The sequence below is a fragment of the Erythrolamprus reginae genome, chromosome 3, assembly GCF_031021105.1.
Source record: "Erythrolamprus reginae isolate rEryReg1 chromosome 3, rEryReg1.hap1, whole genome shotgun sequence".
NCBI classification, from domain to species: Eukaryota; Metazoa; Chordata; class Lepidosauria; order Squamata; family Dipsadidae; genus Erythrolamprus; species Erythrolamprus reginae.
In genome coordinates this window covers 220,818,557-220,839,092 of record NC_091952.1, presented here as the reverse complement: position 1 = coordinate 220,839,092, position 20,536 = coordinate 220,818,557, and the positions used below count along the sequence as shown (strand labels likewise).

General features: G+C 40.7%; 1 long non-coding RNA gene across 2 annotated transcripts; it reads left to right on the top strand.

Moving 5' to 3' along the window:
- The first annotated feature begins 432 nt into the window (after positions 1-432).
- On the top strand, positions 433-18,413 carry LOC139165061 (uncharacterized). Of its 2 annotated transcripts, XR_011558738.1 has the most exons (4): positions 433-1,590; positions 9,804-9,974; positions 13,053-13,171; positions 17,708-18,413. It is a non-coding gene; the product is annotated as an uncharacterized lncRNA (long non-coding RNA). The 2 variants fall into 2 exon arrangements; XR_011558737.1 differs by lacking the exon at positions 13,053-13,171 and having other exon boundaries at positions 648-1,590.
- Positions 18,414-20,536: the final 2,123 nt, after the last annotated feature.

The following is a 20,536-nucleotide window of genomic DNA, read 5'->3' as shown; positions in this document are numbered from 1 at the left end:
CCCCCTCCTCCTTCCCTCCCCCGCTCCGGCCCAACTGTCTCTCTGCCGCCCCCCCCTCCCTCCCACCCCACCCCTGAGCGCTCTGGGAGGAAAGGTGGGGGGAATGAGGGGAGGAAAAAAGCGGCTAACCAACCGAAGCACCGACCCGGCCAGGCAGTTTCAATCAGTCAGTTCGCCGGGCCGCTTGAAAAGCGCGGCTGCAAGAACAAAATCTTATCCCCCCCCCCCCCCCCACAACGCTCCAGCCTGCGTTGCTGGCACGGCCGCCTCCGTCGCCGCCTCCTCCTCTTCTTCGAGCGCTTTCCCTACAATAGATCCGGCTCAACCAGCAGCAGCCCTTCCGCCCCACCAGGCCCCGGCCCAGGTCGAATGGCAAATGAACAACGGACTGCGCCCACAATGCACTGGGGCGGCAATAGCGGCCGACGCCGCGGGGGAGGGAAGGGGGGAGGGAGAAGGCGAAAGGAGGGGGGCGAGGAGGAGCCCGAACAGCTGGCGAGTGTCAGGTTTTATGGCGCGTCCGCGTCACGGCCGCCGGGCGACGCAGGCTCGGCCCGGGCTCGGCAGGAGTTTTGGCCCCCTCAAACTTTCGTCCCGAAAGGCTCGGCGCGCTTTCCCCCCCCCTCATTTTAAGGAGGCGCTGGCACCCCACCCAACGGAGGCTCACATATGAATCCCCACCCCTTTGACATCATCACCTCCCAGCGCCCAGTAGTGGACATCTTGGGTCCCTCCTCAGTGCAATTCCCTCTCAGGCCACCGCGCCTCGTTGGTCAGCTCTTTCGCCCCGTCCCGTGCACTTCCGCTGCTGGCCCCCGGCTTGGCTGAAAAAGAGCGTCTCTTTCCCTGCCCGGGTCTTTTACATTCTCCTCTCTGAGGAGAAAAAACGACGCTTCCCCCGGCGCGCGCCCCAAGCCATCTTTCCGCCCTCGGTGCGCGCGGGCGGGAGCAGCGACTGGGTTGCCCCTTCACCTGAAGCGCACCCTCCCGCGGCCTCCGAGGGAGAGCCTCGCGTGTCCTTGAGCGCCGGCGGCCCCCGGGTTGCGAGCTCGGAAAGGCCGTCCGTGGGCGACGGTGGCGCTGGCCGCCTCCGCTTGAGGAGGAGCAGCAGCGGTGCGCCGGTCTCTAGTAATTACTTGGAAATTGCACTGCCCCGAGTGCCTTTATTTCTGCTCTTGGGAAACGGGAAATTTAAATATAAAGGTCACGCACGTGCCGCCGCTCCGCTGAGCTGAGGCGTTTCTCTATTGACGCGGCCGTTGCCTCTTTGGCAACCGAGGGGAGCGCTGCCTTTTTCTACATGTTGCTACTTGAACGGCTTTCGAAATTTGGGCTTTTAAAGAGGGTTGCTAAGCGAGTTGCCGGGAGGCATAGGGACCGGCAAAAGGGGGAGCAAGAGAAAGGCGAAGAAGCTGAATAGAACAGAATCTTGAAGGTCCTCTAGTCTAGTCCAACCCCTGCTTAGGCAGGAAACCCTACATCACTTCAAACAGATGGTTATCCAACATCGCCTTTAAAACTTACAGGGTTGGAAGGATTCACAACTTCTGGAGGCACGTCGTTCCACTGACTGATCAATTGTTCTGTCAGGTAATTTCAGGAAGCGTTGGAAGCAGATCCCGCGCTGGCTTACCAACGCCTGAAGTCCACTGAAACGAAGGTTCCCTTTAAAAAGAAGTCATTTTTAAAGGAATTGACCGTAATTCAAGACCGGTATAAACCGACCGCTGCTGTCGTTTCATTGGAACGTGTTATGATTCTTGCCGATTACTTTCTAAGCTCCCTGCCGAATGTGGGAGCTTTTCACTAAGTACAGTAATTGGGCTTTCTCCAGAGTGTAAATGTGGAGGATCTCAATGGTTCAATTTCATCTCTTTTCCGGAGAAGGCATTTGTTCAATAAAACACATTCATATGTTTTCACTCTTAAAACTAATGTTAAGACATTTCCCATGCTGTTTAGACAGTGTATATATGAATACAATTAGATTATATACATAACTAAAACAATGAATCTTGACAAATGATGACATAATGCTTCAACAAGGGGGGGGGGGAGCCTCCAACTCATTAATTTTAAAGGAAGCATTACTTCCCATAGGAGAAAGGAATGTCTCTCCCATTGTAATACCCACAACTTATCATTTTTATAAGTAGCATTATCACTCTCTGATTATGTTTTAATTCTTCTAACTGATTAAATGACAAATTATACTGTCTATTTTTAAATTTATGGAATGTACTTCATTATTAACAGGATGAGATGGAGTTACATTTAGAGTCAGGATGTATGCATATGGAGGGAGAAATATGGCTCACTCATTTTAATTGGGTTATTTCTATGCAACTAACTCTGATGCATGTTTTCCTTAACTTCAGTTTGGTGGATCCCTAAAATCAATTTTCAAGCTTTGTTTCATAACTTTTTCATTCTGATACTGTGGATCTAAACAGACTTTCTATGCCCAGTAGCTTCTTGGTTCTCTGCCAAACAAGAAGCATTGTGCAGGAACAAAATTGCCCATGATCCTATAATACAGCCTTCCACTGTGATATGTCTCTGTCATTATATGGATTGCAATAAGTACCATACTGCCAGTGATGATATTGTAGATAGATAGGTGGGCACATAGATGGATATATAGCTGCAAGTATAATGTTAAATTAAAATGACATACTATATTATGTTAGATTGAGAACAATGATTTAAACATATTGCTAAAATCAATATTTATCCAGCTTCAAAGCTGCAATATGGACTCATCCTAACTGTCAAAGCAGTAAGGAACTAAGTTGTTTAAAATGAGAGTGGGCTCTGCAATCTGGTTATTTCCCAGATTGCTAATACCTGGGCCACTAAACTGAAGAAATACTTTTGACTAATCATGGATTTTACCTCATTACTCAAATATGGACTACATTTGCATGTATGGGCATGTACAATAACCAGATTGCAGAGCCCACTCTCATTCTGAAAAAAAATTGTTTAATTTTATTCACATGTAAAATAAGATCTCAAATATTTTAAATATCCCGAATATTTGTCAAGTTTTTAAAATGTATATATAGTATATAATATAAAACACTAAGGTTAGAGTGATATTGTCTACTACTCTACAGAATATATGGTCACATTTTTCCTTTAGAAAAGGCTTCATTGAATGTTATCAAACTGATAATTTAAAATGTAATCACAAGCCAATCATTTAAAATCAGCTGATCCTGATTAACTATAGCTTGAAGCAACAGCCCATTAATTATAATGGAATTTTAGGCAACCTATACAATGGCCTTTCAGATGTAAACATTCCTTTTTCTTTACTCATATTCAGTGAAAAGATCCGTTGACTTAATCTGCAAAACATGCTTTTCTAGTTAGATTCCGCATCCGGATACTATCTAGGTACTAAAACTTGAAGTTCCTTGTTTAAACACTACAGGAACATTTGGGTCATTAGTTTGTATCAAATTGTACTTTGGGGATCAAAATGTCAGTCTAATAATGATTTGGTGTTAAAAAAACAATGTGCTTATGTTGGCTTAAAAGGAAGATTTGAACCTGGAATTTTGCTATTCATTCTGTACATCTTACTCACTGTTTAAGTCTACTTAATATACATTTAGAATTTCTAAGAATGGCAGACACTTCTCTCCAACATTGGGGGGATCCAGTTTTTGGCAATTATGGAATATCCTTTTGAAGTAGGAAAATCTACCCTATTCATTAATAGTCACATTTTTTCTCATTTCAATTTCCGTTTCAATTTTCACAAAAATGTACACTGTAAAATTTGATGTAATTTCGAGAAATATTAGACCAGTAGGAATATTAATTAGTATGTTATGTGAACACAGCTTTCCTGAGAAAGGAATACCAGAGACTCTTCGCTTATCACCAGTCTTACTTCAGTGATGATATAAAGTTTTAAGTATTTTTAAACGTGAGTGGAATGCTAATTGAGATTGCATATGGCACAAGACTGGGTGGGTAGCTAATATGCTAAAATACCTATTTAAAATTAGCATAATGGTTAGAAGAGTGGGCTAAAAATCAAATCAAATTTAACAGAAACAAATGCAGAGCATATGTATATGTGCAGAGAGGAAAATACTGCTTATGGAAAAGATTTTGGATTAGCAATTGATTATAAGTGGAATAAAAACCACTTTGGTGTATTGGTTAAGGCTAGAAACGAAGGGGATGTGAGTTCTAGTCCTGCCTTAGGCATTAAGCCAGCTAAGTGGCCTTGGGCCACTTATTCTCTTTCAGCCTTAGGAAAAACGCAATGGTAAATCACTTCTGAAAAACATTACCAACACAACTGCTGTTCTCTGTGGTTCCAGAGTTCACATGAAATAAACCATTTAAAGTTACAGGAAGGCAGATTCCAGATGGATTTTTTTAAAAAAATGGAACAGTGGGAACAATGCATTATAAGAACTAATATTGGGCTGGGGTTGAAGAAAGTGGTGGAAAAAGTAGATGCAAAATACAAATTACTTGCAGATAGTGCTAATTAATGGCACAAAGTTTATGCATAACATGTTTAAACACAATAATAGTTTATGTTCAGTGATTAATATTCATGCATTAATTAACATGTGTATTGGTTTGGTCCTGATATTACATTGAAATATGACAGGCTTAGTTTTGCTTTAGCAGATTACATTAACCCATTGTTACGTAGCATGTTTTACAAACACAATCAATTGATTTATTAATTAAACCATGAGCAAGCAATCACGGTTTAATGTGATTTGTAAACTAAGTGACAAAGTAATAAAACTTGTTCTTTAATTTGTGAAAAAATGGTCAATCTCACAATAATTTGCAGCTTCAACCCTAGCTAAAACTGATTTAGAGTGAGTGAAACTGATTGGGTAGACCTTGCGATATATTGATTTGAAACCACATACAACTTTAGGGATGATGGTGATGATGATGGCACCTTGAATTGTTCTCAGAAGTAAACCAGAAATTAGTGCAACTTCTGAAAGACTGGGATTTGTGAACTCCTACTTCTGAATCAGATTACAAGAAGAAAAAGAATTGGCTTATAATGCCTCAGTTATATTGTGAAATGGTTGCTGCAGCTGTCTCTGGAAGCTAATGTCAGAACCACATCAGGCTGCTTCACTCTGAGTTTCAGGCAATGGCTTGGAAGGTTACAGAGTAATAATTAGGCCCCATTTCATTACCTGTCTTGCTCTCTTAACTGAAATTGCTCTTCCATTCAGTTTTTAGGCTTGCTTAGCATTCTCCAATCACAAGGGGTAACAATACACAACCAAGAAGGATTGATCTCTTGCGGAAGCCTGGAACAAGGCCGCAGCGGAGGCTCTTGACCGGATTGCGCCTTTGCGACCTCTCCGAGGTGCTAGACCCCGTAGAGCTCCATGGTTCAACGAGGAGCTCCGGGAGTTGAAACGCCAGAAGAGACGTCTAGAGAAGCGATGGAGGAAGAGTAGGTCTGAATCCGACCGAACACTTGTAAGAGCTTTTATTAAGACTTACAAAGTGGCGCTCAAGGCGGCAAGATGCGCGTACCATGCCGCCTTGATTGCATCAGCGGAATCCCGCCCGGCCGCTCTGTTTAGGGTGACCCGCTCCCTTCTTAACCAGGGGGGAGTTGGGGAGCCCTTACAGAGTAGTGCCGAGGACTTTAACACGTTTTTCGCTGATAAAGTCGCTCGGATCCGAGCCGACCTCGACTCCAATTGTAAAACAGAGTCGACTGACAACGAGTCAGTCGAGGTGACTGGGGCACGTACTTGTCCACCTGTCTGGGAAGAGTTTGATCTGGTGACACCTGATGAAGTGGACAAGGCCATCGGAGCTGTGAGTTCCGCCACCTGTTTACTGGATCCGTGTCCCTCCTGGTTGGTTTCGGCCAGCAGGGAGGTGACACGGAGCTGGGCCCAGGAGATTACCAACGCTTCCTTGGGGAGGGGAGTTTTTCCATCACTCTATAAAGAAGCGCTTGTGCGCCCCCTCCTCAAGAAGCCCTCCCTGGACCCAGCCGTACTTAACAACTATCGTCCAGTCTCCAACCTTCCCTTTATGGGGAAGGTTGTCGAGAAGGTGGTGGCACTCCAGCTCCAGCGGTCCTTGGAAGAAGCCGATTATCTAGGTCCCCAGCAGTCGGGTTTCAGGGCCGGTTACAGCACGGAAACCGCTTTGGTCGCGTTGATGGATGATCTCTGGCGGGCCCGGGACAGGGGTTTATCCTCTGTCCTGGTGCTCCTTGACCTCTCAGCGGCTTTCGATACCATCGACCATGGTATCCTTCTGCACCGGCTGGAGGGGCTGGGAGTGGGAGGCACTGTCCTTCAGTGGTTCTCCTCCTACCTCTCTGGCCGGTCGCAGTCGGTGTTAGTGGGGGGCCAGAGGTCGACTCCTAGGTTTTTCCCTTGTGGGGTGCCTCAGGGGTCAGTCCTCTCCCCCCTGCTATTCAACATCTACATGAAACCGCTGGGCGAGATCATCCAAGGACATGGGGTGAGGTATCATCAATATGCGGATGATACCCAGCTTTACATCTCCACCCCATGCCCAGTCAACGAAGTGGTAGAAGTGATGTGCCGGTGCCTGGAGGCTGTTGGGGCCTGGATGGGTGTCAACAGACTCAAGCTCAACCCGGATAAGACGGAGTGGCTGTGGGTTCTGCCTCCCAAGGACAATCCCATCTGTCCGTCCATCACCCTGGGGGGGGAATTATTGACCCCCTCAGAGAGGGTCCGCAACTTGGGCGTCCTCCTCGATCCACAGCTCACATTAGAACAACATCTTTCAGCTGTGGCGAGGAGGGCGTTTGCCCAGGTTCGCCTGGTGCACCAGTTGCGGCCCTATCTGGACCGGGACTCATTGCTCACAGTCACTCATGCCCTCATCACCTCGAGGTTCGACTACTGTAATGCTCTCTACATGGGGCTACCTTTGAAAAGTGTTCGGAAACTTCAGATCGTGCAAAATGCAGCTGCGAGAGCAGTCATGGGCCTACCTAGGTATGCCCATGTTTCACCATCACTCCGCAGTCTGCATTGGTTGCCGATCAATTTCCGGTCACAATTCAAAGTGTTGGTTATGACCTTTAAAGCCCTTCATGGCATCGGACCAGAATATCTCCGAGACCGCCTCCTGCCGCACGAATCCCAGCGACCGATTAGGTCCCACAGAGTGGGCCTTCTCCGGGTCCCGTCAACTAAACAATGTCGGTTGGCGGGCCCCAGGGGAAGAGCCTTCTCTGTGGCGGCCCCGGCCCTCTGGAACCAACTCCCCCCAGAGATTAGAACTGCCCCTACTCTTCCTGCCTTCCGTAAACTCCTTAAAACCCACCTTTGTCGTCAGGCATGGGGGAACTGAAACATCTCCCCCTGGGCACGTTTAATTTATGCATGGTATGTCTGTGTGTGTGACTGTTAGCATATGGGTTTTTTTTAAAATATTTAAATATTTTAAATTTGTCTGATTGCTTATGATTTGTTTTTACATGTTGTGAGCCGCCCCGAGTCTTCGGAGAGGGGCGGCATACAAATCTAAGTAATAAATAAATAAATAAATAATAAATAAACAAAGCAGCATTTGACTTATTTAAAATTTGAATGAAAGGCTACCAGGAAATTCCATTGATATTGTAGATTTAGAGGAATAAAAAAGATGGAGATTGGAACACACTACCTAGTGTGTTCTCCCAAATCCAATATGGCTGCTCATATAAACATTCAAGTTCATCTTGAAAGACTATGTATGTATTTCAGACAATGGAATAATTGAAGAGGTTTAAGGTGGCAATCAAAGGTCTGTTTTCAACAAAGGACAAACAGCATAGAATCTTAGGCCATTTCTCTCCGAATTACTTATAACAGCTTCTAGAGCCACCCGGCCACCAAACTATTACTAATGAGTATAAATAAATGACAGCCACAGTGAAGTTCCTTCTATATATATTGCCATATAAAATTAGCTTATTTTGCATAATGTTAGAACTATTAGTTGTTCTAGGGAAGTGACAGTGAACCTTTTTTCCCTCTGCTATCGAAAGCTTGTATGCAATAGTACATGTGTGCATGCCTACAACCATAATTCAATGATCCCCATGCTGCCCCATCCCCTACGCATGTGCACATAACCTCTTCATGCATGCATGCATGCATGACCACCCATGCACTGTTTTGGCCTAGCATGACTCCCTGAAGCCTCTGGAGGCCAGAAATTGCCCATTTCCGGACTTCCGGAAGGCCCATTTTTTTTGCCCTCCCAGAGACTCCATGCAAGCTCTGTACTTAACTGACATCCAAAATGGGCCACATGGAGACTCCTGGGAGGGTAGGGATGGTATGGGTGGGGCCAGCCCCAAATCAGCTGGCACATTCACACCGGCGCTGACCGGCAATGGTTCACGTGGCCCCAGATGTGGCATGTGAGCCATAGATTTTCTGCCATGGTTCTAGGAAATAATTAATACTGGCTACATAGGCAATTGCTTATAACATAAATAAATACAAATGTAATCTGTATTTCAAGGGAGGAATATAATATAGATTTGACTATATTTACATGTGCGCTGCAAAATCCAGACCATTATTGGGTGCAGCAAAACAATAGCAGTTTGGCTATATCTTTGGTACCATCCAGTGATTTTTGTAGCTCATGTATAAGCCTATTCCATATGAAAAAAAATGATGCATAGTAATTCTAATTCATTAGATACATTAAATTCAATTCCATCCAACCTTTAATTCAATGGAATGCTAAGCTTTTCTGTTTGATGAATGAAATTTTTTGTGTTAGTAATACATACATTTTATATAAACAATCAGTGTTCACCCAAGGCTCTTAGTATTAATTTTCTTATCTACAGTGTGCCTACTTGGGATTTCATTAAATAAACAAAAATAATCCAAGCTGTATTCAAATATATTTTGATAGATATCTACTAATTCCTAGAAATGGCTTTTCAAAAATGCTTGTTTTATACCAGTGTTAATGCCTGATATACTATGAAAGGTTTTGGTATATCACATTTTTACTAGTTTTTCCTTTTTTATTGCACCTCACCTCATTTTCCCCTACAAAATTGGTATAAAGATTTGCAGATTAATCAACTCATGTTTAAAATCATAGTTTGATAAAGCCACTGTTGATTGGATTCACATTCCCTACTAAATTAAATCAAGTAAAACTTTTTTTGAGTCAGTTTTTGACTCCTGGTGACTGCCTGGACTAGTTCTTGCAGTTTTCTTGGCAAGGTTCTTTGGAAGTGATTTGCCACTGACTGCTTCTTAGAACTAAGAGAGAGTGAATGACCCAAGGTTCCCCGAACTTATTCGTGCCCAAGACTGGTCTCATGGTCATCTGGTTTACAACTTGATGCCTTAACCGCTACACCAAACTGGCTCTTAAAATTACATAGCACTACATTTTAATGTAATATTTGTTATCCTACTAATTGCTGATAACCAAGATTCTGTCAAAATGGGAGGCTATTCTATATACTCTGAACCCAATGGTAATATTCACTTGTGAACAGGGTTGCACTGAAGCTTTTTAGCATTTGGGGCTGGTGTAGTCAGATAGAAGAAGGATTTCTTAACATATTTTCCAGAATAGGTTAGGTTCTAATATGGTAGGGAGTGGTTAGACAGATATAATGAAGCAGACAAACTGATAAATGCAACAGAAGAACGAGGACTGGAGGTTTAATACGATGATCTGTGTTCCTGGGTAGAAGCAAATGTTATTGAATTCAGAAGGACTGCAATCTTAATTTTTTTCCTTTCTGCTTTTTAATTGCTGTACTGCAGGTTCTCTAAACTAAATGGTTCGTGCTGACCTGTCCTGATGGGAATTGTCATCCAACTCCTTTGACGGCTTAGAGGACTACATTAAGTCAAAAGGACAGTAGAGCAGAAGGGTTGTTTCTAACTTGAGTTTTCTAAGAGGAGGGGTTGCAAAACAACCACCTGGGTCAGCAGGCAAGTCTGTTCTATCAAATGGTTTTGTTGTTTGTTTGCTTTTTAATTTAAAAGATCACCAAGTGCCATTTTCATTGCATAAAGAGAAGTACAGATTGTCATGAATAGGCATGGTTCCATGATATAGTGGTGCAAGATGTCTCACAGGAAATATGGAAAAAGAAGATACATATTGTTAATGATAATTATCAAAACATACACAGACACACAGTTCTGCCAATAGAAATAAGAGTGAATTGAAAGAAAATCACACATATGTGTAACACTGTAATTTTTAAAAACGTATTTGGGCACTTCTGCTTGGATTTTTCTGTCTTAAAAATGAATAAATATTGTTTCAGATTAGCTCTAGTGCACCATCTGCAGATGAGTAGTAATATTACTTACAATACAAAGATGCCGATGTTTTTTTTTCTTTTTAATAGCAAACCTTTTTGTGGGCTTAGGCCTATCTGTTCTCCAACCTTCAGTATTTGTTTAAGCAAGCTGAGCTTTTCAATTGTGACATTTTGTCACTTTTATCTTCAGCTGGCACTTTCATATTTTATTTTTAAATTTAACTCATTCCCATTTCTAAAACTATCAGTTATGCTCCATCAAGTAACAAACATCATTGGCTTAAAAACTGCAGCAAGTTAAAAAAAAAGTCAATAGGGGCTCACAGCAGTAATAAAACAATATACAGTACAGTAACAAATCTAATATTAAAAGTCTAAAAACCCATTATTTAAAAAGCATACACACAAACATGCCATACATAAAACTACATAGGCAAGGGGAGGTATCTAAGTTCCCCCATGCCTGATGGCAAAGGTGAGTTTTAAGGAGTTTACGAAAGGCAAGGAGGGTGGGGGCAATCCTAATCTTTGGAGGGAGCTGGTTCCAGAGGGTCGGGGCCGCCACAGAGAAGGCTCTTCCCCTGGGTCCCACCAGCTGACATTGTTTAGTCGATGGGACCCGGAGAAGGCCAGCTCTGTGGGACCTAACTGGCCGCTGGGATTCGTGCGGCAGAAGATGGTCTCGGAGATATTCTGGTCCGGTGCCATGAAGGGCCTTATAGGTCATAACCGACACTTTGAATTGTGACCGGAAACTGATCGGCAACCAATGTGGGGAAAATAGGAGGAGGAAGAAGTATTAAGTTTGTTTGCTGCCTTGAGTCAGTTATAAAAACAACAAAGGTGTGATAATTTAAAAAAAGGAAACGATACATCCAAACTCATTAAATTAGCATTAAATGGTAAATATATTTCAGGATAAGCAAGCAGAAAATTATTTATATTGAGGCCAATATATCTTAACTGCAGAGAGCTAAACTTCTGATGACTAACTAAAAAAGAATTAGGTTAGTTCTAGTATTTATTTTACTGAAAGTTTCAGTTCGCTATTCTGGGTAGAAGCAAAAGTGAATTCTATCATGCCTTTGAATCAGTCTTGAATCCTTCCTGGCAACTATATGGACACGCTCATGCAGTTTTCTTAGCAACAGTTTTGGAACTGGTCTGCCTGTTTCCTGGAATGACAGAGAACTACTGTCCCAAAGTCACCCGTCTGGTTTGTGCCTAAGGCAATATTAGAACTCAGTTTCCTGGTTTCTATCTCAGAGCCACAAAATGAAACTGACTCTCTGTTGTGGTTGTGATTGTATTTGGAATGCATTGTATCCTTTTGGCTGCCTCATTTAAAAAACAGTATTGTATTGAAAATGAGTACAGAAAATGATATTATTTCACGTCTAAAGCAATGAGGCAAACTCACAAGGTTTTGGAAGTTTTAGGGCTTCAAGTTGCAAGTTCTGGGTTGCAAAAATGCACATGGCCATCGCCATGGAGGCAAAGATTTGTTTGTATCACTTTTCTGTCATCTACCAGTAATGTTGGTTTGGATTTTTGTAGCACAAATTGCATTGAAATTGCAGGTGTGGTGGTGTTTCCCACTAAAAAAGGCTTGTAAGAAACAAGTTTGTTAATGCATTGTGGTCATCCCAAGGAACAGAACCACAATAGATTCAGGACAAAGGTTTTTTTTATGATATAGTGGTCTTGCTTTCCTACCATGTTTATTAATAGTTTGATTCATACAACCTAACTAAAATGTTGCTGTATACTTTGGAGTCCAGGATGAGATACAGACATAGTCTCCATGGTGGCTACCAACTTGATTTATAAAGGAATAAAATCAGATCAATTCAATTTCAGATGAAGGGGAAAATGGTTTCCCTTTCTATTCCTTATATACCAATTGATCATACTGAATGCTAAATGTTATTTCTGTACTAGAGAGGAACAGTATCCTCCACTATATCTGAATAAAATAAATCAGAATTTTAAAACAGTGCAAAAATTACTTTAAATAAGTCAGTGATATAAAAATACATGTCCATCAAACTAACATTCAAATAGAAAGGTTAGTTTAGTGACCGTTCAAAGTTATAAAGGTTCTGAAAAAATATGACAGTTTTCACATTTATGACTACTGTAGCACACACACACCCGCCCATGGTCATGTGATCAAAATTCAGGTGCTTGACAACTGATTGATATTTATGATGATCGTAATGTCCCAAGGTCCTGTGATTCCCCCTTTACAACCTTGTGACAAGCAAAGTCAATGGAGAAGCCAGATTCATTTAACAACTGTGTTACTAACTTAACAACTGCAGTGATTCACTTAACTGTGGCAAAATTCACTTAACAAATGTCTCACTTAGAAACATAAATTTTGGGCTCAATTGTGGTCATAAGTCAAGAATTACTTGTATTTCATTCTCTTTCCTTCTTTCTGTTTTTTTTAAATAAAACCACTTTCTAGAAGGGTTTTTGGAACAAGTCAGTCTAATAGTGACTGACGCAGAAAAAACTTCCAAGGTAATTAAACTTGCCTTGCCATTTTACAGATATATGTGACATACAATGGCCAAATCTATGAAGAAGTTAAAACATTCAACAATTAAATGAATAGCTCCTGTATGCATAAAAATGCTTTTATAGCTCTGTATATTAAGCTAAATAAATAAATAACAGGATTTGTACATGGCATTTATTAAAAGTACATTTATAACTTCTTCCCTATGGAAAGTGAGCCGGGATGGCGCAGCAGGTAGAGTGCAGGCCACTGAAGCTGACTGTAGATCTGTAGGTCAGCGGTTCAAATCTCATCACCGGCTGAAGGTTGACTCAGCCTTCCATCCTTCCGAGGTGGGTAAAAAGAGGACCCAGATTGTGGGGGCAATATGCTGGCTCGGTTAAAAAGTGCTATTGCTAACATGTTGTAAGCCGCCCTGAGTCTAGGGAGAAGGGCAGCATAAAAAATCAAATAAATAAATAAATAAATTTTCATAGCCCATCAGTTCTACATTTTGGTCAATAAAGGTCATTGAGTTTTCAAATAGAAAAATTTGCCAAAATATCCTCAAGGAAGAAGCATAGATCTGGAGGACTGAGATTAACCTTTAATTCCAAGTATTATTACCACTAGTTATGCTTCTGTATGGTAAATTGAGCAGTAAATTGAGCTGTAATGAATTATGTAATTAGATTTTTAAGATATACACAAAAAACTGAATTATGAACTACATCTGCTGGATTTACACCACTTGTTAGGCTAAAATGTGGTAAGGAAGGGGTTCTAAATTCTTAAATATCTTAAAGTTGCCAAATTGGTTTACAATGTGTGAAGACAGCTAGTTTGGTGTAGACACCAAGCTAGAAAACAAGAGATGGTGTATGGCTTTAAAAACATGGTTTTGCTGGCAGGCCTGGGGTCATTGAGCGACAATACTCTGCTCCGCCCAGTAGCAGTGAATGATAGGTGGATGAATGTTTTTTAATATTTGGGTTTTAAAGTTTATATTTTCTATTTTGTTTTATTCTTGCACGCCATCCTGAGTCCATCAGGAGATGGGCGGATTATAAATAAAAAAAACAAACAAATAAATAAATTCTAGTCTCACATTAGGCCCAAAACCAGCTGGGTTACCTTGGGTCAATTGCTCTGTTTCAGCCCTTAGCAAGTAGCAACGGCAAACCACTCTGAAATCTTGCCAAGAAAACTGCAGGGACCTGTGTGGGTAGTTGACACGAGTCAATGGTGATTTGATGGCACAATAAATAGAGCAATCGAGCATGTCCAATGTACTTCTTATCATATAAGACTCTACAATTCATTTTTGTTCCTAGAGCGGCCCTGATTTTTATCTTCTCAGCCTTCTGTGCCTTTTAGATGTGACTTTATGCTCATGCTCATTTCTTTCTTGCACATAAGACAGTTCTTATTTATTACTTATCTGGTTTTTCACCCTTTTCTCTAAGTCTCCAGTTCTCCAATTTTATTCTTAAAATTTTCTTAAAATATAGCTACCTTATGAAGTAGCTGTGAGATAGAACATAAATAATAGACTGATTCAGTTAATTATTGGGATGCAAATTTGAACCTAAAACTTCCAAGTCACAAGTTAACATTATAATCAATGTGTTTTTCTCAAATTCATCATCTTCCAGATGCATGGAGTTCAATCTTATTTAAACCAGAACCTTTACTTCTTACTACAGAGAATATAAATGACTCAAAAGGCAAACTGGTGACCTGGAAAACAAGCTTAGATTAAGAAATGTTGTTTCAATAGGCAAAAGAAAAGAACAGAGGAAAATATAAAGATACTCTTGTCACACTGGATTATGACAAAGAGGGAGGAAAGATGAAAACTTTTAGCTCCCTCTTTGTGATGGGTATAAATCTGTGAGAAGGACATCAGACAATCAAAATATAAAGATTCTCCATTAGCTTTTATCCCACATAAATTCTACTGACATTTATTTATTACATTTCTGAATCATCGATCACTCTCTGTACAATAAAATGTTAAAACATAAAAATGGGAAATTCTTATTTTAAATTTATTTTTTAAAATAGAATTTAGAATTTAAAAGCAGGTAAAGATGAGATAATCCTGTTTAAAATTAGATTAAAAGGGGAAGGGAGGGCTCTCAGGGTACCAACCAGCCTCATATGAGGTTATACAGCCATGTTTTAATTCCATTTCAGAAGGCCTGCCTGACTTCGGGGTGGGGATGGGGGTGGAGGAGAATATTCTATAGGGCCGGAGTGATGGCAGAGAAGGCTCTATGCCTAGCCCTGGCCTGTCAGAATTTTTTTAACTGAAGGAGTCTGCAATATAACTTCCTTGCATGACTGAGTAGGATGGGTTGATGAAGAGAGTTCTGTGGCTTGGCTCCATGCCATGTAGGGCTTTCTAGGTAACAACCAACACCTTGAATTGGAGCCAGAAAAAAACAGTACCCAACACGATTTGCAGAGCAAAGGTGTTTCATGCACACCTTTTGGGGGGTTCATAGAATTGCTTGCATGGCTATATTCTGTACTAGTTGAAGCTTCCAGATACTTTTTCAAGGTAACCCCCCGAGTTTTCGGAGAAGGGCGGCATACAAATCTTAATAATAATAATAATAATAATAATAATAATAATAATAATAATAATAATAATAATGTCCCCCTCAGTTGAGCCAAAAGGATAGCATGGCAAATGGTAATGAAAGCTGTTGAGAAATCAGGAACAGAAAAGATGGATTAATTACCTTAATCACCATTCCTGCCAAAGATCATCCATGAATCCATGGAGAGGGGCGGCATACAAATCCAATAAATAATAATAATAAATAATAATAATGAATGCTATCAATGCTGTTTTACTTCCATATCCTGGTCCTTAAATCTGACTGAAAAGAGTCCAAATAATCCTTTTCCTCTAGTATCATTTGAAGTTGAATACAACTGTAGATTAAATGCTTTATGGTTATATGATGGGCCACTCATAAGCGCAATGTATGCTTACGTGTTTCAGTTATTAAAAGCATGCACAGCATAATATAGCCCTTAGCCAGTGGTGGGATTCAATTTTTTTACTACCGGTTCTATGGACGTAGGACCCACACTTGGTGGGTGTGATGTGGCTTGGTAGGCATGGCTTGATGGGTGTGACAGGGAAAGGATATTATAAAATCTCCATTCCCATCCCACTCCAGGGAAAGGTTACTGCAAAATCCCAATTTCCTCCCCATCATCTGGGACTTAGGAGGCAGAGAATAGAGGGGGGTGGGGTCACTCAGAGGTGGTATTTACTGGTTCTCCAGACTGGTCAGAACCTGCTGAATCCCACATCTTCACTTAGTACAGTGATGGCAAACTTATGGCATGGGTGCCGGAGGTGGCACGTGGAGCCATATCTACTGGCACGTGAGCCATTGCCCTAGTTCAGCTCCAATGTACATGTGTGTTTCAGTCAGCTGATTTTTGGCTTGCACAGAGGCTCTGAGAGGGTGTTTTTGGCTTCCAGAGAGCTTCTGGTGGGATGGGGGAGTGTTTTTACTCTCCCCCAGCTCCAGACAAGCCTTTGGAGCCTGGGGAGGGTGAAACATGAGCCTACTGGGCCCACTAGAATTTGGGGAACAGGCTATTTCCTGCTTCCAGAGGGCCTCCAGGGGGGTGGGGGAAGCTGTTTTCACCCTCCCCTGGCATTGAGTTATGGGCATGGGCACTTGCGCATGCGCAATAACGCGTACTCACACTCTTTCGGCACCCAAGGAAAAAAAGGTTCGCCATCACTGCCTTAGCATATGGCTAATATCATTGCATGGAATGATTCAGAGAGAGCCTGGGTGAAACATGTAACTCCACTTCTATGCAGTGGCTCCTACTGAATCTAAACTACAAAAAGCTGTTTAGGTATGAGTTGTATAAACAACCAAAGTAAGACATAGTAAGATATGTATATACTGTACTCTGTGACTACTATAATTTTGCTCTGGGGGCTTTTAAAGAGTTAAAAGTCCTGGAATAAAAAAAGCCCTAAAAATTTTATGACCTCAGAGCAAGTTGAAATCCTTATGTAGTAGAACAGGTTTTGCTAATACATTCAACCCTAAAGGCTGTGCTGCTCTCTGTCATGCAATTGTTAACTTTCTGGCAATGTTTCACCCAACCTTCTAACACTGATAGATATCAAAGGCTCAGATTCTTTTGTTAAACAAGAAATTACTCTTTTGCATTTCTAAGTGTTATTTCTGAACAGGTCAAATGTCTTTTAAATTTGAAGTGGATATATTAGAATCCACAGAGATAGTATCCTATGGATGAAATATGAGAGTTAATAGTATTTTTTGATAAAAGAGGCAACAGCTGCATAAAACCAAATCTAAATGGAACTGTATTTTATACCTAAACATTACTTGGAAGAAAGTATGATTTTCAATCCAGGAGGAGGAGGAGACTATTGCTTTTAAACAAATTGTTTCCCATTATTTCTGAACTGAAGAGAACTGTGATTTATATCAAGCTACTCAGTTGAACAGAGCAAATCCTGCTCTGTTGGACAAGACTTGAACATCCACAAACACAGCAGGGAGCTCTGCTTTTCTGAAAAGCTGACCACCTCTTTCTTTAAGGAAGAAGGGTCATTTTGCTGCCATGAGCTGCATGATTTTTGTCTTTGAAGAGGAGGAATACTTCTGGCTGCTGGGGACCACAAGTAGTTTTGGCAGGCTGGAGGGAGCAGGACTTCTCAGGAGAAAGCAGGATAAAATCCTTCAGTCCATTTTGTCTGTGTGCTATGTATTTTGGAATTCAGAAGGGAACTTTGGGACAAAATGACTATGTTAAACCTAGCGGGGCTTAATAAACATTATTTTAATCATATAAAATTTTGTTCTTTCCAATAGGTGGCATGGCCCTAAAAGCTCTAAAAGCAACAAATGAAGCAGGAGACTGTATGGAATCACTAGGTCTAAATTACTCACCTCTACTCCAATGTATGCTAGAAGAGAGGAAGTATATAAAACCAAGACTTCTAGCACCCTGGTTACAAGTATATTGGTAATTTCAATCATGATTTGTCATTCCTTTGAAATGGCTTTCTCAGATATCATACAGTACAAGTGCAAGGGGCGAGTACAAGTGCAAGGGGCGAGTACAAGTGCACTAGAGTGCCTTCCGTCCTGTCCTATTGCTCTCCTATATCTCCTATACCTTTCTTCTATTCCTATATCTCTTCTATTCTTTCATTGATATGTTCTATTCCTATACCTTCTTTTGTATTATTTCTTAGATATATTTTACTATGAATATCTCCTCTATAACCTTCATCATGTATTTTACTATGTGTATATAGATATATACCCACTAAAACTCTCATTGTGTATTGGACGAACTAACGAACGAACGAACGAACTAACTAACTAACTAACTAACTAACTAACTAACTAAATAAACAAACAAACAAACAAACAAACAAACAAACAAACAAATAAATAAATAATATGGAAACCTCCAAAACTGTTTTGTTCCAAGAGGCAAGTACAAAAAAATGCTGGATAGTATCAACAGCAAAAATGAATGCAAATAAATATAGCCGATAACAAAGAAAAAGTTAAACTTGTCGTCCTTTTCTTTATTATAGTCAAGATTTGTACTGTGTTCTTTTTGGTAGAGTTGTATGTATGGCTATAGGTAATCATAGAACTTCCAAACAACTGCCTATTCTACCCCATTAATTCCATTTGTTAATACAGTACAAAATAGATACCTGTGGCCATTGTCTTTCACAATTGTTAATAGTATAGAATGGTCACAGTCATGCTCTTAGGCACAGGGAATAATTGCATTATTTAACCATTCTTTGTGTCTCTACTCAAAACACTGTAACTCTTTGATCATTATGTTCTGATGTTCAAGTCTCAGCAAGATATTAAAACAGCATGAGCAAACTTAGTTTGCACTGGTTTCTATAAGGCAGGGGGTATAGATGCTGAACTAATAGTAGAAAGGAGAATACTCATTTATTTCTATATATCTGGCTTTGAAATGAGCCTTCTCCACACGTGGTTATCCTCTTATGTAAACAACAAGTAAGCAGCAAGGTAGTATTAGCTGATTGGGCCAGGTGATTTATGCTACTTAACTGTTACCTATGATTTAATCAAGAAAGATTTCCTGCAGGTTTGTTATTCTCCCTTATAAGTTTGCCACCTGGTACCACTTTTCTGGATATTTGAATATTGATGCTGCATGTAAATGCATATGTGGTTTAACTTTATATTTACCTCAGAATTGAGGGTCTTATAGTGGCAGTCCAAAGAATTTATGTGTCCCAAGACATTAAAAACATCTATTAGCAATAGAGCAGATTGCAAAGTAGCAGTTTCAAATAATGATCCCAAATTCCACCAATGTTTGTGTTCAAGTTTCCTGGTTTTATCACATTTCTTAGCCCGAGATGCTCCTTTTCCTAAATTTCTTTAATCCAGCAGTAGAAAACCTCTCTATGAGATAACCATCTCTTCAAATTGTTTTGAATATGTAAGTGGGAAGGATTTAAGGAAAAGTATTTTGATAAGCAACTGAGCAAAGGCTTCAGCCCTGGAAGTTTCATATCAGGTTCCTCAAATCACAAGAGTTTTAGGAAATGCAACTTTGAATTTTGACTTGGATGATGTCCCAGCCATGTGATAGCAGTTTCTTAAATGTTTAACCAGCTCTATACGTGCACAGATATACACCTATAAAATCTATTTTCCCATGCAGGGAAAGTCCTGATGAGATCATAGTCCTAACTTTAAATAAACAGTGACGTGTATCAGTAGTGGATTCTAAACCCTTTGCTACTGGTTTGTGCGTGCGCTTGTGAGCAGATGGGCGAAGCGTCCCGAGCAGATGGGCGGAACCTCCCGCTACCAGCGCTCTCGATTATTAGAACCGGGATCAACCCACCGCTGGTATGTTTCATTAGACATCCTGGTCCAAATAATGGATTTGAAATAATAGAAAATGCTATTATTTTGAGGTATTTGCAGTTACATTTTGAATATATCTTACATAAATAATTTCCTTTATAGCATGGATGATTAAAAGATGTACTGATAAAACAATATGATCCACTCATTTTGGCAGAGGTGTGTGAAGTTGTTGGAAATTTAAAAGATTTATATTTAAAATAATATTTCACACAAAACTAAAGAAAGTTAATACTGATTATTAACTAAAGTATGTGGGAATAAAGAATCAGTGTATTCAACTTTTCAAAAACAGTAGGACTCTGGTTATTAGATTCCTCAAAATCTTTATTTAAACTTTTATTAGTATCTTCAGGGCGTTTCCAATCCCTTTTGTATGTGCTTGCAACACATTAAGGCATTTACAAGATCTATGAGCTTTGCACCTTTTATATGTGTTTATGTTCAAAAGGTTTGTGATTGTGTTGTGAAAGTGTGATGCTTCATTATTTGCCTCCCTTTGATTCCCTCATGTACTGTGTTTCCCCAAAAATAATACCCTGTCTTCTGCACATGCTCAGCAAGTGAAATCTCTCACAAGGACACTCAGACGCATGAGATTTTGGTGAATTTGGGGTTTTTTTGCTTCTGCGCATGCGCAGCAGCAAAGAAATCTGCAAAAATAGCTGAAATCTCATGTGCGTGAGCATTCTCGCATGAGATTTTGCTTCTGTGCACATGCGTGCCCTCTGCTGGTAAAGTACTGGTAGCTCTGGCGGC